At 35.6% G+C, this 17,670-nt stretch overlaps 2 protein-coding genes and 2 non-coding genes across 5 annotated transcripts in view; 3 read left to right on the forward strand and 1 right to left on the reverse strand.

Moving 5' to 3' along the window:
• LOC134647345 (syndecan) overlaps nucleotides 1–17,670 on the forward strand; it is a 518,229-nt gene that overhangs the window by 381,344 nt on the left and 119,215 nt on the right. The window lies entirely within an intron of this gene.
• The window catches only part of LOC134647341 (uncharacterized), a 103,948-nt gene that overhangs the window by 15,254 nt on the left and 71,024 nt on the right, over nucleotides 1–17,670 (forward strand). The gene's annotated exons all lie outside the window — the stretch shown is intronic.
• Nucleotides 2,000–2,072, reverse strand: Trnav-aac (transfer RNA valine (anticodon AAC)). Its single transcript has one exon. It is a non-coding gene; the product is annotated as a tRNA-Val (tRNA).
• Nucleotides 8,547–8,619, forward strand: Trnav-aac (transfer RNA valine (anticodon AAC)). Its single transcript has one exon. It is a non-coding gene; the product is annotated as a tRNA-Val (tRNA).

Consider the following 17,670-nt stretch of genomic DNA (forward strand, 5'->3'; position numbering starts at 1 on the left):
AATAAGAAAGCGTGCCGCCGCGACGCGTCGCAGAGTGCTGGACAGTAGCAACAGTATCCTGAGTGTGATAGCGGGTAGGCTCGATAGTAGCTATATGCAGCACTGGTCGAACCTGCACCATTCCTTAGCTCCCTATGAAATGTAGTAGGTAGATAGGGTAATAAGTTAATTTTAAGTACTAACATAGTCTAATTTACAAGCTCCTGCATGTACATGTTCAACTAACATATTATGGATTTTTTGTGGTCCGAAATAAATGATTTTTATTTTATTTATTTATTTATTTATTTATAAAGCGATTGGTGTATTTTTTACGATATTTTCGCAAAACGAACTTCATTAATTCATTCATTCAAGCTACGCTAAATGTGAATAAGTACGTCGGTATTATTTTTTATAATAATTGTTACCATTCTAGTCTAGATAGAATTTAGTTACCTAATATATTTCGACTACTACTTTCGTATTTGGGAAACATTCGACTAAACATGATATAATTTAAGTTTGAAATCTTGACTAGTTTCCTTAAAAGGTTTTCCTGTTCCTGAAGTGTAGTTGTAACTTAAACTCAATCAGCCGGTCTTTAACACTTTAACATCGTAAAGTTCGTTAAAGCCGAACCGAGCTGTATGCACGTTTAAAACGCTACATCGTGGAACTCTTGCTCCGGGGATAAATGGCGCAGTGGAGTGGAACCACCAAACGTTATGGATTAAGCGTTTTTCTAGTTGGATATCGCTTTTTCAAGTCTTAGACATAATCAGTGAGATGGATATTGAAGGATGGAAAATTGGCTAACTCATACATTTTCTTATACCTTGCACTTTTTAAAGGAATTTCCTTTTTTGGGTTCAAAACGCCTTATAAATAGAACACGTTTTTAAAGTGTTGCGTCCAGACTGGCGAACATGAAAACCGAACTTTTTACCACTAAGTAATACATACCTAAAAGTCATCTGAACTTAAACATACTATTGGTAGACGAAGCGTTAAAATATGATACATGATGATGAATTATGATGATAGGACCAAATTTTTATAGAATTTAATTATCACATTATACTTCATTATAGTGTAGTGTAGGCAAAATTATAAACTGAAATATTTAACATTCTACTGTAACAAATGAATGCAATGTATTTGTATTCAAACGAATCCAATGCCGGCGTTATTAAGTTACGAAGTTTATTTCGAGCGATAAACCGTAGTTGTTATGTAATGAAACGTCACGGCACAGGGCTCGTAAATAACTAGGATATTTCGCGTACAACAGACTACAGAGACCAGTCAAAATAAACTAAACATACCTACATCGCAGAATGAAGAAGCTTTTACAAAAGGTGACGGCCACCTCAAATATGTTTAATAAGTTGTATTTACGAGTACCATTTTATAAATACTATTATTGCCCACATACAGTTGGGTGGTTTTACTATACCTACGCAAAATTAACGTTCGAAACTTCGCGAGATATATGTGTATCTGTACCCGCGTTAATTCTGATAAAATGACGAGGAACGCGACTTAATATATGTAGAGTTGACATTCTTCACATTTTATGTATCTTTGCACACAACACAACAATATAAATTTAGAGCAGATCATTTTTTGCAATATTTGTTATCTATGTCATAGAGAAATATAGTAAGACAAGAGTGCTCACTCCATACATCAGTTAGACTATTAATTTCAGTGTCTTCATCTAGCATCGAGTAGCGGAACTATCAGTACTGCTACATCTATTGTCAAGTAGCAGTACTGATAGTTCCGCTACTCGATGCTAGATGCTAATAGTCTTTTTGGTACTAAAACTGATGTAAATAAAAACAGTTTGCTTGTTGAGATGCGGTCGTAATTACTACTGCTAACACATCCGCAGGTAAGAGAAGATATTTTCCTCGTCATATATTAGTATATACCTACTATGGATTTTACAGCCAAGATAGTTTTGTGTTCAAAGAAAATGCAAAATAATGTAAAAGTGTTAAACAAAAAGATGTGTTTCCGCCCGGGATCGAACCGGGGGCCTTCTGCGTGTTAGGCAGATGTGATAACCGCTACACCACGGAAACCTCATGTTTTTGTGCGAAATTATGTAACGGTAGCTCTTGTGATATTCTTTCTTCTATGTTTGGTGAAGGGGTTCACTTATACAGTCATAGTCACAAACAAGTAAACACTTTCACTTAAAGCACTTACGCTAATGAAATATGATATAATAATATGATGAACATGCATGCATACAGTTCACATTTTAGTTGTTAGGGTTCCGTAGCCAAATGGCAAAAAACGGAACCCTTATAGATTCGTCATGTCTGTCTGTCTGTCTGTCTGTCTGTCTGTCTGTCTGTCTGTCTGTCTGTCTGTCCGTCCGTCTGTCCGTCTGTCCGTCTGTCTGTCCGTCCGTATGTCACAGCCACTTTTCTCCGAAACTATAAGAACTATACTGTTGAAACTTGGTAAGTAGATGTATTCTGTGAACCGCATTAAGATTTTCATACAAAAATAGAAAAAAAAACAATAAATTTTTGGGGTTCCCCATACTTCGAACTGAAACTCAAAAATTTTTTTTCATCAAACCCATACGTGTGGGGTATGGATAGGTCTTCAAAAATGATATTGAGGTTTCTAATATCATTTTTTTCTAAACTGAATAGTTTGCGCGAGAGACACTTCCAAAGTGGTAAAATGTGTGTCCCCCCCCCCCCTGTAACTTCTAAAATAAGAGAATGATAAAACTAAAAAAAATATATGATGTACATACCATGTAAACTTCCACCGAAAATTGGTTTGAACGAGATCTAGTAAGTAGTTTTTTTTTTATACGTCATAAATCGCCTAAATACGGAACCCTTCATGGGCGAGTCCGACTCGCACTTGGCCGCTTTTTTATATTATAGTCACACCACATGTGCTATCTTGAGCGGATTAAAGTAATAAATACGTAGGTATAATTATAATTTATCGGACGGCAAAGTATTTTAATAAAGAAAATAATGCGTAAGGTCACTGCGGGCAAGACCGGCATACTTTATTTTTTTTCTACTTTGGAGTGATCTAGTTGCGTTAATTATTCACCTACGTTACCGTTTGTAATCGCATACGATGTAGAATTTAATAATTAATAGTTTAGCCGTAGTGACAGATCGTTTTAATCATAAATTAAGCAAAAACATTAGTATTTTTAAAAAATCGGCGAGTAGACGGACTTCCCTTGTAGTTTAAGGGAAGTCCGTCTAGTAATGATATCAGCCAATCTATGGGTGCGTATATGTTCGTAGTCGAATTCCTAAAAAGAATGAATCAAGACAATGAAAAGTGTACTTTCAACTTGTTAATATAGGGTTCTGATTCGAAATAAACGCCATTTTTCTAATATAAAGGCAAGTCCGGCCTTATACTACGAAAATGGGGTGGTAAACCTTTTATGGCTAATAATTACACGTAATAATTTTTTGGATTTCCGAAATAAAAGACTAATAGAAATTTTAAAATGTACTTTATTCGTTTCTTTTAATTTACTGATATGAAAATTTAGGAAACTAACATCATGCGTAATGTCAGGAGGATTTGTAGATAGCTTATCAAATCGTTATAATAATAAAATCGCAAAAACAGTTGGTAATCTCTGATTTAACGAAAGTCCGGCGGCATATGACGGACTTACCTTGTCAAGAATGATAATGATAAGCAGAGTATTTTAGCCTGTAATAAAAATATTAAAAAAATATGGGATAGGATTAATATTATGATGGGAAAGGAAAAACAGTCATTAGATATTAAGATATTAACAAACATGGATGAAAGTAACGAAAAACATATATGTGATAAATTTGCAACCTCATTTATAACAGAAATAGACAATATAAAACACTCATGTAACGACATATGGATGACTAGGGAAAACTATGTACAGGAGTCCGGCATGTGTATGCGATGGCAACCGGTATCTAGTGATTATGTTAATCGAGTAATTCGAAACATGAACAGTAATAAATCACCAGGAAGCGATCTCATACGCATGTCTGACCTAAAAACAGTTGTAGATAAAATAAGCCCGATACTAGCCAAACTAATTAATTTATCAGTTAATCAACAAAAGTTTCCTACAAAACTAAAACAGGCAATAGTGCGTCCTATCCATAAGAAAGGCAGTTTTAAAAATTATTCTAATTTCAGACCCATATCTATACTATCTAGTGTTGACAAAATAATAGAGAAATGTATTACCGACCGCATATCACATTATCTACAAACTAATCATATTCTAAATAGTTGTCAGCATGGATTCCAAAAACAGAGAAGTACGAATACTCTATTATCTGCCTTTACAGATGAGATTAACAATTACTTAGCAGAGAAACAGTTTGTGGTAGCTATCTTTTTTGATTTTAAAAAGGCATTTGATACCCTAGAGACCGATACCTTGCTGAAAGCTATGGAGGAGTGCGGGGTGGGGCGGCCGCTGAACCAATGGTTCCGCGACTACCTCACCATGCGGTCTTTCCGCGTGAAGGTCGGGTCGGCGCTCAGTGACGAGCAGGCCGTCCGCTGCGGAGTGCCGCAGGGCTCGGGCTGCGGGCCCCTCTGTTACCTGATGCACGTGAACAGCCTGTGCGGCGTGCTGCGCCACTGCTCCGCGCACATGTTCGCGGACGACCTGTGCGTGCTGCGCGCCGGCACCGACCTCGAGCAGACCTGCAGGCTTGTACAGGAGGACGTCGATGCCGTTGTCAAGTGGTCTCATGATAATGGAATCGTATTAAATGCCGATAAGACAAAACTTATGCTAATACATTCTCCATACTTAGTACCTAAAAACGATATCCCGTCCATTTTCACACATAGTTTCCATTGTATACATAGTATTGATTCCGTAACTTGTAAATGCCAGCCCATAGAAAGAGTTATCAGTTTTACGTATCTTGGCATGAAAATCGACGAAAACTTCTCCTGGACAACTCATGTAGATTTCATTTGTAATAAATTAAGAATACTTTTAAGCATATTTTACCATCTTAGTTTTAAAGTTCCTGTTAGCACTTTGAAATGTATTTATACTTGTTTAGTAGAGTCTATTATTAGTTATGGTCTTGACTGCTATGGCCTCACGTTTAAAACTAACATAGATAAATTAGAATTGTTACAAATCCGTTTTCTAAAACTACTAGTTAATAAAAAGATAAAACACAGTTGCAAAACTGACTACAGACAATTATTTAAATTATGTAAAATTTTACCAGTGGGATTAAAACTTAAATATATGTTAGCTATAAACAGTCATGGCAGCCAAGAACACAGGGATCTAGTCAAACATAGTCATAACACCAGAGCATTAACGGCGGGCAAATATGAAGTACCTAGGGTGTATAATTATTATGGCGATAGGACACTTAAGAAACGGTTACCCTATTTACTGAATACTTTGCCCGCAGACATAGTAAAAGAACCCAAAAAAAGTAGATTAAAAAAGAGTCTTAAAATGTATCTCTTGAATACACTATAGGGGAATGTGTTGCCCTATAGAGTATTCATGACATTACCTAGTATTATAACTCCCAATGTAAGCCTATTACTTATAACATAAATTTATTTAAGTATAGAATAATGCGACTCCACAGTCAAACAAATGTAGTTTTGTGGAGCTTTGTCATTAACAAAAAAGTTGTAACTATTGTGTAATAAATAACTAAAATAAATAAAATAATAAATAAATAATAGACGGACTTTCAAACTTAGTCAAATTTTAATGTGATAAATGGTGGAACGTATAATTACAAAACTAAGCCAAATTATGATATTTTAAACACAGAATAAAGATAACTGGTTCTTATGCTACTTACGTAGGTACTTTCTGATGCACAATCTTTTCAAAAACTATTTTTAATAAATTTTTTTCGAACGGCTGTCGAACTATGACTTCGAGTTCAAAACACGAAGTGACTTATTTAGGCGGATTGCTCTGAAATTGGTTGTCACAGCGCCATCTGTTTTAGAGTGAGGGAACTAACGCGCAAAACTGATTAATCGACTAGACTCCAAAGCGGCATACGCCTTCAAATTCAAAAGTTATAACGTGTTGACGGACTTGCCCTGTAGACGGTCTTGCCCGCAGTGACCTTATGGTAAGTTTATGAACCACCTATAAAACCGTACCTATCTTTAAGTATGTTAAACCTTTTGGTATTAAATTAACTCAACATATATTTATTTCATAAAATACAGAAGTATCAATAAAAGCAGTACAGCGATCCCCACACTAGGCACAGCCTGTATCGTGGGAATCTAGGAGAAATACCGAATAATGATTTTGCCACTATAAATATCAAAGCAATTACATTTTAGGTAAATACGATTTTTTTATCTATTAGGTATACTAACTAAAGTCTCAGTAATTATTTGAATTCACAGAGATTCGGTTCGGTATGAAGGATACGGTGGAAGTATTTGTTGTCATCAGTTATCTTTTTGGTTCTTTTACCCTTTTATTTAATGCACTATATACTTGACTAATGCTTTATTAATATTATTTAATATGAAATTTAAGCAATGACTTTAATTTAAATCCCAAACCACTATTATTTAAATAACGACATTCAGTAAGGACGATTTCACACCAAACTCACAATATTGCACGAACTTTGCTTTGTATCTCAAAGCGATTTCGTTAATGGCGTCAACTGTACCTGCACAAGTTTCAAGACAGTTACCTGCAGGGTTGCCAACCGATTGAACATTCAGTTTTTTAATGTTATTTCTACTCAGAATCAAGAGCTCTTTCGATCCTTATGGTAGAAAAAAAGTATCTCAAAATTCTCAAAATTTCCATACAGATTCTGTAACCGTTATACAAGTGCCCATTTAACTACCACCATCATATCAGTTACTAGTGACCCGCCCCAGGTTCGCACGGGTTACACAAAACCTTAACAATTGATATACCTAAAAGTGGAAAAATTCATTGTCTTGTGTGGGACTTGAACCCACGACTCAAGACCCATCCAAACCAGTGAATGTTTCCACTTTTAATTTGTTTCTAGGCTTAATAGCATCGATTTTTAACTGTTGTGAGACATGCTCGCACTATTAGTGCTTGAGAAAAGAGACCTAGGCTCTCAGAAACATGTCGCGCGAGTGACTTAAAACAAGTGAGTCTAAACCGTAAAATTATTCAATCTTAATAGTATCGTTCGCAGACGTTTCTGCTTGACACTAAATTAATTTGGCATAATATTATTATTAGATTGTGGATTAAAAAAGCGGCCACGTGCGAGTCGGACTCGCCCATGAAGGGTTCCGTATTTAGGCGATTTATGACGTATTAAAAAAAACTACTTGCTAGATCTCGTTCAAACCAATTTTCGGTGGAAGTGTAAACTTAATGTGTATGTATGTATGTGTGGTAATGTACATCATATATTTTTTTTAGTTTTATCATTCTCTTATTTTAGAAGTTACAGGGGGGGGACACACATTTTACCACTTTGGAAGTGTCTCTCGCGCAAACTATTCAGTTTAGAAAAAAATGATATTAGAAACCTCAATATCATTTTTGAAGACCTATCCATAGATACCCCACACGTATGGGTTTGATGAAAAAAAAATTTTTGTGTTTCAGTTCGAAGTATGGGGAACCCCAAAAATTTATTGTTTTTTTTTTCTATTTTTGTGTGAAAATCTTAATGCGGTTCACAGAATACATCTACTTACCAAGTTTCAACAGTATAGTTCTTATAGTTTTGGAGAAAAGTGGCTGTGACATACGGACGGACAGACAGACGGACAGACGGACAGACAGACAGACATGACGAATCTATAAGGGTTCCGTTTTTTGCCATTTGGCTACGGAACCCTAAAAATTGTAGTTGTAATTGTGGCAACCCTGGAGGAGTTAATCATCAGGTAGAGGCAAGCCTGAAGTTTGAGCTCACAATAAACTGAGGATTAGGGAGTTCGCAACAATTAACTACTAACTTAAACGCGTAAACTGTAAACTGTAAAGTAATCTCACTTGTGCCAACCCTATAGCTGTACCTACTTACTTGGGTGGTTGGATATACATTTACCTATACGCAGTATATGTATTTACAGTAGGTAAATGGCTTCGTGGCTCCGCCTTTTTTTAATTCAATTAATTAATTATCTTACACAGCGAAGCGTGAAGAAATATTTTATAAGCTCTTATGGCTTATTCTTCTAATTATGTAAGAGGCAATCAGAATGTAAGTAACAAACCTCTTTTGAACCAAAGTCATCTTTACACGACGCTTATGTCAAAATAAATCAAACAATCTTTTTGAACATCGGTTCGCTTCGCAACTTTTGACTCCGACTGTACAAATACTGTACGTAGATCAAAGGCGTTCTCATTATCACCGAGAGATATTTCTAGATATCAATGTATTATTTATCTTAATTACGCTTACGCCCTGTACTATTTATCTTTTGAATTATTTATGATATCATTAGCAATCAGAATCGCCAAAGTAACCAAGTAATAAATAAGAATAATGGTAGTAGTGGTTGATTTCGTCCGTGGTACATACGTTTCCGTGGTGTAGCGGTTATCACATCTGCCTAACACGCAGAAGGCCCCCGGTTCGATCCCGGGCGGAAACACTTCTTTTTTCTGTAGTAAAATTATTTTACAGGTTATTTTGGAGAACTAATCGGAATTATGTTTACATTTTTAAGGTTCTGTACATCAAGAGAAATAGGTTTTTACAAAAATTTCATTTTTGGTACAAACCTTTATCGCTGACTGTACTTTTCTTTCCACAGGCAACTAATATTCATCGAGACAATTCTAAAAACCTCAAACGCAATGAGGTTTTGTTGTTTTATCACAGAGTTCCTATGGCCACCTCCTGTCTCCATCATCAGATCAGCTCGATGGAACCATAATATTGCATTGTCACCCGACTTACATATTATGTACCTATGCTAATTATCAATAATATAACGCAGTAGAAATTTATGCCAACGAATTTTTGGGACATTCTGTATAAAATGCATAAATAAAAGAGTCGCGTTAAAGCAATTTCCTTAACTAAACGTATTCTCTTATGCAATAAAATGCACGCCGCCTTTTGCCTCACTCGTGCGAAAATGAGTTATTTTCCTCCCGCCTCGAGATACATCTCTCGCAAATTGGTCTCGGCACTTTTACATAGTAAATTGACGTAATCTCTCCGGCTAAAGTGCCTTATTAGCTCGTGTCAAGGGAATAAATTGTGTTTATCTAAAATCGAGTTGCTATGTGGACGGGAAAAACATGCGCGTTATGTTATGACATGTTTTGAGCAAGATTTTTCTTGTTACATTTTTACGAGCATGGAAACTTATCATATCCACTTTTCCTTTATTTCTAAGCATACAATAGCATGGATTTCTACCGAGGCGCTCAACCACATCAAATCTTCTTAATATCGTTTCCATCATATCGAATAACCTTGACCAACGCAGGCAAGTAGACATTGCTTACTTCGACTTCCAGAAAGCTTTTGATAAAGTTGATAACGATGTGTTGCTCAGGAAGCTATCTGCTGCAGGTTTTGGTACCTATCTACTTGAGTTCGTAGCTAGTTACCTCTCGGAACGACAACAATATGTTCAATATGAAGGCGCGCGATCTACTCCGTTTTTGGTAACATCGGGAATCGGGCAGGGAAGTAGTCTCGGGCCCCTTCTGTTTTTAATTCTCCTGAACGACCTACCGGCAGCATTAAATCATTCATCGTGCCTCTTATTCGCGGATGACCTAAAATTGGCTATGCCAATTAACAGCAAACAAGACTTTTACTTACTGCAACTTGACATAGACAGAGTTTGCGCCTGGGCGCGCGACAATGGCTTATTCCTTAACAATGACAAATGCTCGGTTATCACATATACGCGAGCTCGACTCCCTATAACCCATCCTTACGTCATAGAGGGCAAGCCTTTGAAACGCGTCAAAGAAATTAAAGATTTAGGAACGTGGTTTGATTCTCAGCTCACATTTAATAAGCACATTACAATTAGACAGGTGGAAATCGGCCTGTTTCGAGAAAAGTCGTCGACATCTCTTCTAAATACCTAAAACTGGTATGGATGTGTTCCTCGTGATCTCTAGAATACGAAATGACCGGTTTTAGTTTATGGAGTGGGGGACGGGTCGAAAAAAAGGGGGGCAAAGATGGCGGCCGACCATTATTGATATTTGTTCACATCTTGAGTCCTATGGGACCGATCGGTTCGTGTGAGGTGTCGTTTGAAAGAGTATTAAACGTGCTATTATTGTTTCATAATAACCGTAGTCATAACTGTAGTCGTTTACAAAATATTTTAAAATATTTGATTTTATACCGTGCATGGATGGCATAAGTACTGATTAAATATGCGCCTAACTCAATAAATTACAACAATACCGCAATTATTTTATTACAAAATATACGAGACATTTCATTAGCTTACCAAAAACATAAGTTTTATTGGCGTATGATATTATATAACCATTTAATAACGAATTTTGTTCAGCATGGGTCACTACGCACCGTCACGTAAATGGGGGGCGACCGACGTAAACTTTTTATTATTTCTCGGGTTCTATTTTATTGATCAATTGCTGATAGGTACCATTTGAAAGGTTATTAAACGTACAATAAATGGTTTCTAATAGCCGTAGTCATAACTTTAGTAATTTACAAAATATTTTAAAATATTTGATTTTTTTACCGCACTCTAAAAAAAATTTGGTTGGCCCTATCAATATCTTGATAGTCGTAATCAAGCATCTTGATTCCATACGAGCCTAACAAGAACTTAGACACATCAAATAAGGTAATTCTGATTGCTATTACTATATCTATGTAACTGAACCAATTAAGATCTTGTTCAATATTTACACGAAAAATTATTATGCTAACTAATTGATCCTAGCAAGATCAACTAAGGGCTTGATAATTATTATCATGATAAGTTACTGTACCAACTAATACAAACAAGTCAGTTTAACTAAGATGTAGGTCAATATTAACATGAAGAATTACTGTATTAACTATTTGACCCAAATAAGTTCAACTAAGAACATGATTACATCGACTAATGCACCTTATTAGCCTGAACTAAGATATTGTTAAATTTGAATCTCAATTGTTTAATCATTTCAACTAAGATGTAAATCAATGTTAACATGAAGAATTACTGTATCAACTATTTGACCCTAATAAGTTCAACTAAGAACATGATTGCATCAACTTATGCATCTTATTAGCCAGAACTAAGAAATTGTTAAATTTGAATCTCAATTGTTTAATCAGTTCAACTATGAAGCTTGTCTAGTACAATATACCATTCTTCATCAATTGTACTAGTACAATAAAACACAACAACAAACAACAAGCTTCATAGTTGAACTGATTAAACAATTGAGATTCAAATTTAACAAAGTAAAATTTTATGAAAAGGGGGTAAATGAATAAAACAAAAAATATATATAATAAGATGTTATATATTCATCTAAACATTTAGAAAACTAAACGTTTTACATTTAAAAATCGAACTTTCTTTTACATACCTTACATATATATTATAATTAACATTTAAAACGGGCTACAAATATAATGACCGTTTGGCGTACAACCGTCGATTTCCCCCTTATGGGTACCCGTTGGCGGCAGGCTCGGGGACGTCTGTCGCCTACACGAGGGTCCCTGGGATGGCCAATGCGCAAAAAATGGCGCACTCTTAGAGAAGTAAAGGGAAACAGTTCCTCCGCAGTCGAGTCCGCAGTTCGGACAGCCGCTGGTGGGGTTTCGGAAGCATGGTCCCGATCGTTTCCCGTGCCTCGCCTTAAAGCCTTGAGGCGGCCAACAGGGGTTTTACTGGGTAGACCTGGGGTCTCATTAGTCCACAACAGGGATTCCCACATAACCATCCCGGCCCGTCCCCGCGCCTTTTATTCCCGTCGCCGCGATTAGCACTTGCTCCATGTTGCACATACACTATTATACATTAGGTACACAAAGCAAAGGTAACACGTTCACTGTTCCAGGCTTGCCGTGAAATAAAGGCACAAGTAAAGTTTATCAGTTTATCAGTTTATCAGTTTATTTATTGCATCCATGGTAGTTACATTTGGTGTTACATAGTAAAAGTAAGTTTCACATGGGCCCTGGTAGGGCAGAGCAATAGTCTTAAATCTAAAATAATTATGCTAGGTACTAGACAGTGTTAATGAAATAGTTGTATAATTTAGGTCCTATAACAATCGTTAGGAGATTGTAATTTAAATTTTAATAGCACAAATTTATTAATGTCTAGTAGATATTATTGATAATTGAAAATTGAAATTAACATTGAAATTGTAGGGTAGGTATATAATATTAATTTATTTAATAGTTATGTCAAGATTTAGAAATATTATGTTACACAATGTTTAATAATCATATATAAAAGATAAATGAAATAAAATTAATAAAAATGAGTAATAATTAAAGCTAATAACATTCGTGATCATTTTTATCTTCCAAGAAATCATCCAATTTATAGTAGCACTTGTTAACTAATAAGTTCTTCAACAATTTATTGAATTGTTTGTCTGATGTCTGAAGTTTAATGTCGTCACTGAGTTTATTGTATATTTTAATGGCCATCATTTTTGGACTTGTTTTGTGTAGCTGTAGTTCTGAACGTTCGGGTGGCGCCAGGTTATGCTTGTACCTACTTTCATATCGTCGAGGACGGTCTTCAAATTTTGGAAAGAAATGAGGATATTTTCTGACGAACTTACACATTTCAAATATGTAGATTGATGTTAATGTCAGGATTTTATATTTAATAAAATAGGGTCTACAACTGTCTGGTACGTTTATTTCGTTGACGCGTACTTGAATGACTAAGTAGTTGAATGTTGAACGTCGAGGCTGAGACTGACTCCCCACTCGCACGGTCACAGGCGCCGCAGGGGCGCGGGCGGGGAGGACCGCGGGTGCACCGGCGCCCCCCTACTTATCTCTTGATTGAACGGATTAACTGATTATTTAATTTAATTATGAAGAAAATCGATTTAACAAATAATTCTTAATAGAATGGAATATTAGTTTCGTAATTAATACAATAACTTGATCATAATGGGATTGAATGTTTTATCTTCGTTGTTCTAAATATTATATGTTTAGTTGATTAAAATACCAAGTGTTATGTAAATCAACAAAGAGAAAATAATCACATAAACTATTAAAATGTTCATAACTATTAACATATTTATCTGTTTTAATTAATTTGTTAAGGATTGAATCAACCTACGTTACATAATTATGCCAACAAGTTAATGATAGATGCAAAGTATACAATTGTTAGGATTAATAACATACCTACTTTATTAGTTCAATCACAGATACACTTATTGTTTTAAGTAATCAGGTTTCTTTGATTTATATAAGATAGTTATTGTTATAATTAACTTAACGTCAACTAAGAGAAAACTGCTCTTAGTTGGTGTTCATTTTTTAGAGTGCGTGCATGGATGGCATAAGTACTGATAAAATATGCGTCTAACTCAATAAATTATAACTTTACTCCAATAATATTCTTACAAAATGTACGTGAAATTTCAATAGCTTTCCAAAAATATAAGTTTTATTGGTGTATGATATTATATAACCAAGTAATTACGAATTTTGTTCAACATGGGTCACTAAGCGCCGTCACGTAAATGGCAGGAGATCGGCGTCAACTTTTCATTATTTCTCGGGTTTTATTTTATTGATCAGTTCGTGATAGATACCATTTGAAAGAATATTAAACGTACTATAATTGGTTTTCAATAACTGTGGTCATGACTTAGTCATTTTCAAAATAATTGAAAACATGATTTTTTACCGTGCATGCACATAAGTACTGCTAAAACATGGTTCTAACTTAATAAATTATAACTTTATCGCAATTAATGTATTTACAAAATATACGAGACATTTCATTATCTTTCCAAAAACATAAGATTTATTGGTGTAAGATATTATATAACCAAGTAATAATGAATTTTGTTCAGCATGGGTCACTGCGCACCGTCATATAAATCCCAACAAACAATTAGGCGACACTTAGCACCTATTTTCTTACCTAAAGACAGCCTGGCTCTAGAATAGCTACATCTATAGTCTTAGTTTACAGTTTACAGGCTCTGGTGAGATAAAAGTGTTTAAAAGGTTCATCTAAAGATTTAAGATCTACAGTAGCTGTTTTGGGCGCTATATTGCATGTTAAGCTGCTAGTATTATAGCTTATAGCTCAAAGTGAATTGAACAACCTTAACATCTATATGAGTAATAATCTGCAATTTGCACTTAAGGTTCTAAACGTGTGATAAAGCCTTCTACTTATAGCTTTTTATATCGCAATCGCTACTTAACTCTCTTGTATGACTTACAGTCGAACAGAGAAGTTATGAGTCGCTATTATAGATCTAAGATCATGTAGTTACAGACGAGCGTTATTTAAATACCGTAGTACATCTTATAACTGTCAATAGAGTCATACTTACAAGCTAAAACTACAATGCCAAACGCCAATGAATCAATAGGTAAGCAAAAACTATAAATTAGACCGTAAAATAAAATAGTAAATAAATATAATATAGATAGTTTACTCAATATTGACCTTATCTTACTATTACTATACTTAAAACCGGACTTCACGGATAGTTATTATGTGGACATACGCTGCTACTCAAATAGTAGTCACTTATTTTGCATCCTGGAGCGTGCGGCGACAAATATCTCTTTAACGCCACAAGCCTCAGATCTCACTAAAAAGGTGATTTTAAATTATTAACTACGGAGTGGGTTTGAAAACGTTTTACGTGTAGACGCGTGAGTCAAATAACAACACAGATATTAAGTACTTCATATGCAGTGGTTTTGCAATCATGAAAGCTACGAACTTAACGATGTTATGAACCTAGAACTGGGCTTTTGTCAAAAGAGTCAAACTATACTTAAGTTTCCTGTGATAAAAAAACAAAACAAACAAACCATCATTTATATCGATATTTTATCATTTTGGATACCTACATTATAAAATGTACTGTCAAACAATAATAGAATGCTGCTGGTCTACCAGGCGCTCGCCGCGCCGTGTGTTTGCTTGCTTGGCGAAATTGGTCCTGGCATACCTACATATATGTTTATAGTTGTACGGTAACTAAACAATATTTTTGGAAAGTTAATAAATAGTTTGCTGATTTTACTCTAAAAATATCACGCTATATTTACTACATTATCTCTTTCTCAAATTATTTCAGTCACTAAGCAAACCTCTAAGGTAAAAATTAATCATTTTCTTTAATATTTTTAAAATGGTTATTTTGGGCCTCAGATTTCAAACAATCGAGTATTCACAGAAAATTTAATATGCTTGCAAATGGTATCCACCATGTATCAGAAAAATAGAACCTGAAATATAATGAAAACTCAACGATGGCCGGGCTCCATTTACGTGACGGTGCACAGTACCCATGCTGAACAAAATTCATGATTACTTAGTTATACAACATTATAAAGCAATAAAACTTATATTTTTGGATAGCTCATAAAATTTCCCGTATATTTTGAAAATATTTATTGCGGTAATGTTATAATCTATTGAGTTAGAAGCATGTTTTACCAGTACTTATGTCCATGCACGGTAAAAATCATATATTTTCAATTATTTTGTAAATGACTACAGTTATGACTACGGTTATTAGAAACCAATTATTGTACATTTAACATTCTTTCTAATGGTATCCATCACCAATTGATCAGTAAAATAGAACCCGAGAAACAATGAACAGTTGAGGTCGGTCGCCCGCCATTTACGTGACGGTGCGTAGTGACCCATGCTGAACAAAATTCATCATTACATGGTTATATAATACCATACACCAATAAACCTTATGTTTTTAGAAAGCTAATGAAATTTCTCGTATATTTTGTAATAACATTAATTGCGGTAAAGTTATAATTTATTGAGTTAGACGCATGTTTTGTCAGTACTTATGCCATCCATGCACGGTAAAAAATCATATATTTTAAAATATTTTCTAAACGACTACAGTTATGACTACAGTTATTATGAAGCAATAATAGCACGTTTAATACTCTTTCAAACGACACCTGAAACGAACCGATCGGTCCCATAGGACTCAAGATGTGAACAAATATCAATGCTGGTCGGCCGCCCACATTCCCCCCCTTTTTATCGACACGTCCCCCTCTCCATAAACTAAAACCGGTCAATTCGTATTCTAGAGACCACGAGGAACACATCCATACCAGTTTTAGGTATTTAGAAGAGATGTCTACGAAAATCGTGAAGGAGACGACTTGTGTTTAATTTAACGCCAGACTAAATAACCTGTAACGAAGCCCGTAGATGCCTTGGATTCGTCATGCGTCAAGCGAAGCTATTTAACAATAAGCATGCTATGACAGTACTCTATAACGCATTCGTTCGAAGTAAACTCGAAACAAACGCAGTTATTTGGAGTCCCCATGAAAAACACTACACGGTTCTAATAGAGAAAGTCCAAAAATCATTCATAAGGTTCCTCTATAAGAAGTTATACCTATGGCTTTTATCCCCTTCTTTATCCCACCCTATTCGTTTTAGGCATGGTAGATTATACATCCTTAGAGTCACGTAGAAATATGTACTCAATAAAATATTTTTTTCAATTAATTCGGGGACAAGTAACAAACCCACCGTTATTACTACAAATAAGCCTGCGGGTCCCCCGTCTCACCGCGAAACAGCTACGGCCCCGTAGCCGTGGCCTCTTTGCAGTACCTCCAGGCCGGACGCGCCTGCTTGCTACGTCCCCTCTCCACCAGGCTTTAACGTTGCTTAACAACATCTTGGACAGCGACAATGAACTAGATATTTTTTTCACGACGGAGTCTAAATTCCTAGCTGCATCAAATCGCTACATTGAATCAATCGTTACCACTAGCTCCATTGCCTAATATAACTTACGTACTACATTAATTATTCGCTTGAAATATTTGACATTGCTTATGTACGACTGACTTAATTTTAATAAATTGCCTATATTGTACCTATGTAGTACCCAAACTCGTCAAGAGATGGCGCCACCTCCGAGATAGAACGCGCTAACGATGTGTCGACGTAGAATCATGACCTCCGAGATGCAAATTACCGATCGATGTCAAACGCTAGGAGCGGAATAGTGCTTGGTTGGCTGCATTCAAGTTATTGAACACCTTCCAACATTAATCCTGCGAACTATTGTAATAACAGTGCGGTGTCTCTGTCGAAACGCCTACTGAGGTTACATTAGCTTCGATACGTATCAGTTTAATTGTAATAACGTTACTATTGCAATAAATAAGCCGACTGAGATAACTACGTTGTTTTCGTCTGCGGAGAGTAACCCTTACTACAGTGGCGTCCAACTCGGGCTCGAACGAACCCAGATACGTGGTTACACGACTCGGAAGGAAAACAACTTATCCAGTGAAAGCTCTCCGAGGGAAAATTGAAGACAAGATGTCTGTCAACCTAACTCAGGAGCAATTCCAGCAATTATTGGCCAGCATAGGAAGTAATCGGAAAGGCAGTATGACGTCATGCAAAGCTACTTATAACGGTAAAAAGGACAGAGAGACAGTTGAAGCTTTTCTTACGGCG

The sequence above is a fragment of the Cydia amplana genome, chromosome 4, assembly GCF_948474715.1.
Source record: "Cydia amplana chromosome 4, ilCydAmpl1.1, whole genome shotgun sequence".
Classification (NCBI taxonomy): Eukaryota; Metazoa; Arthropoda; class Insecta; order Lepidoptera; family Tortricidae; genus Cydia; species Cydia amplana.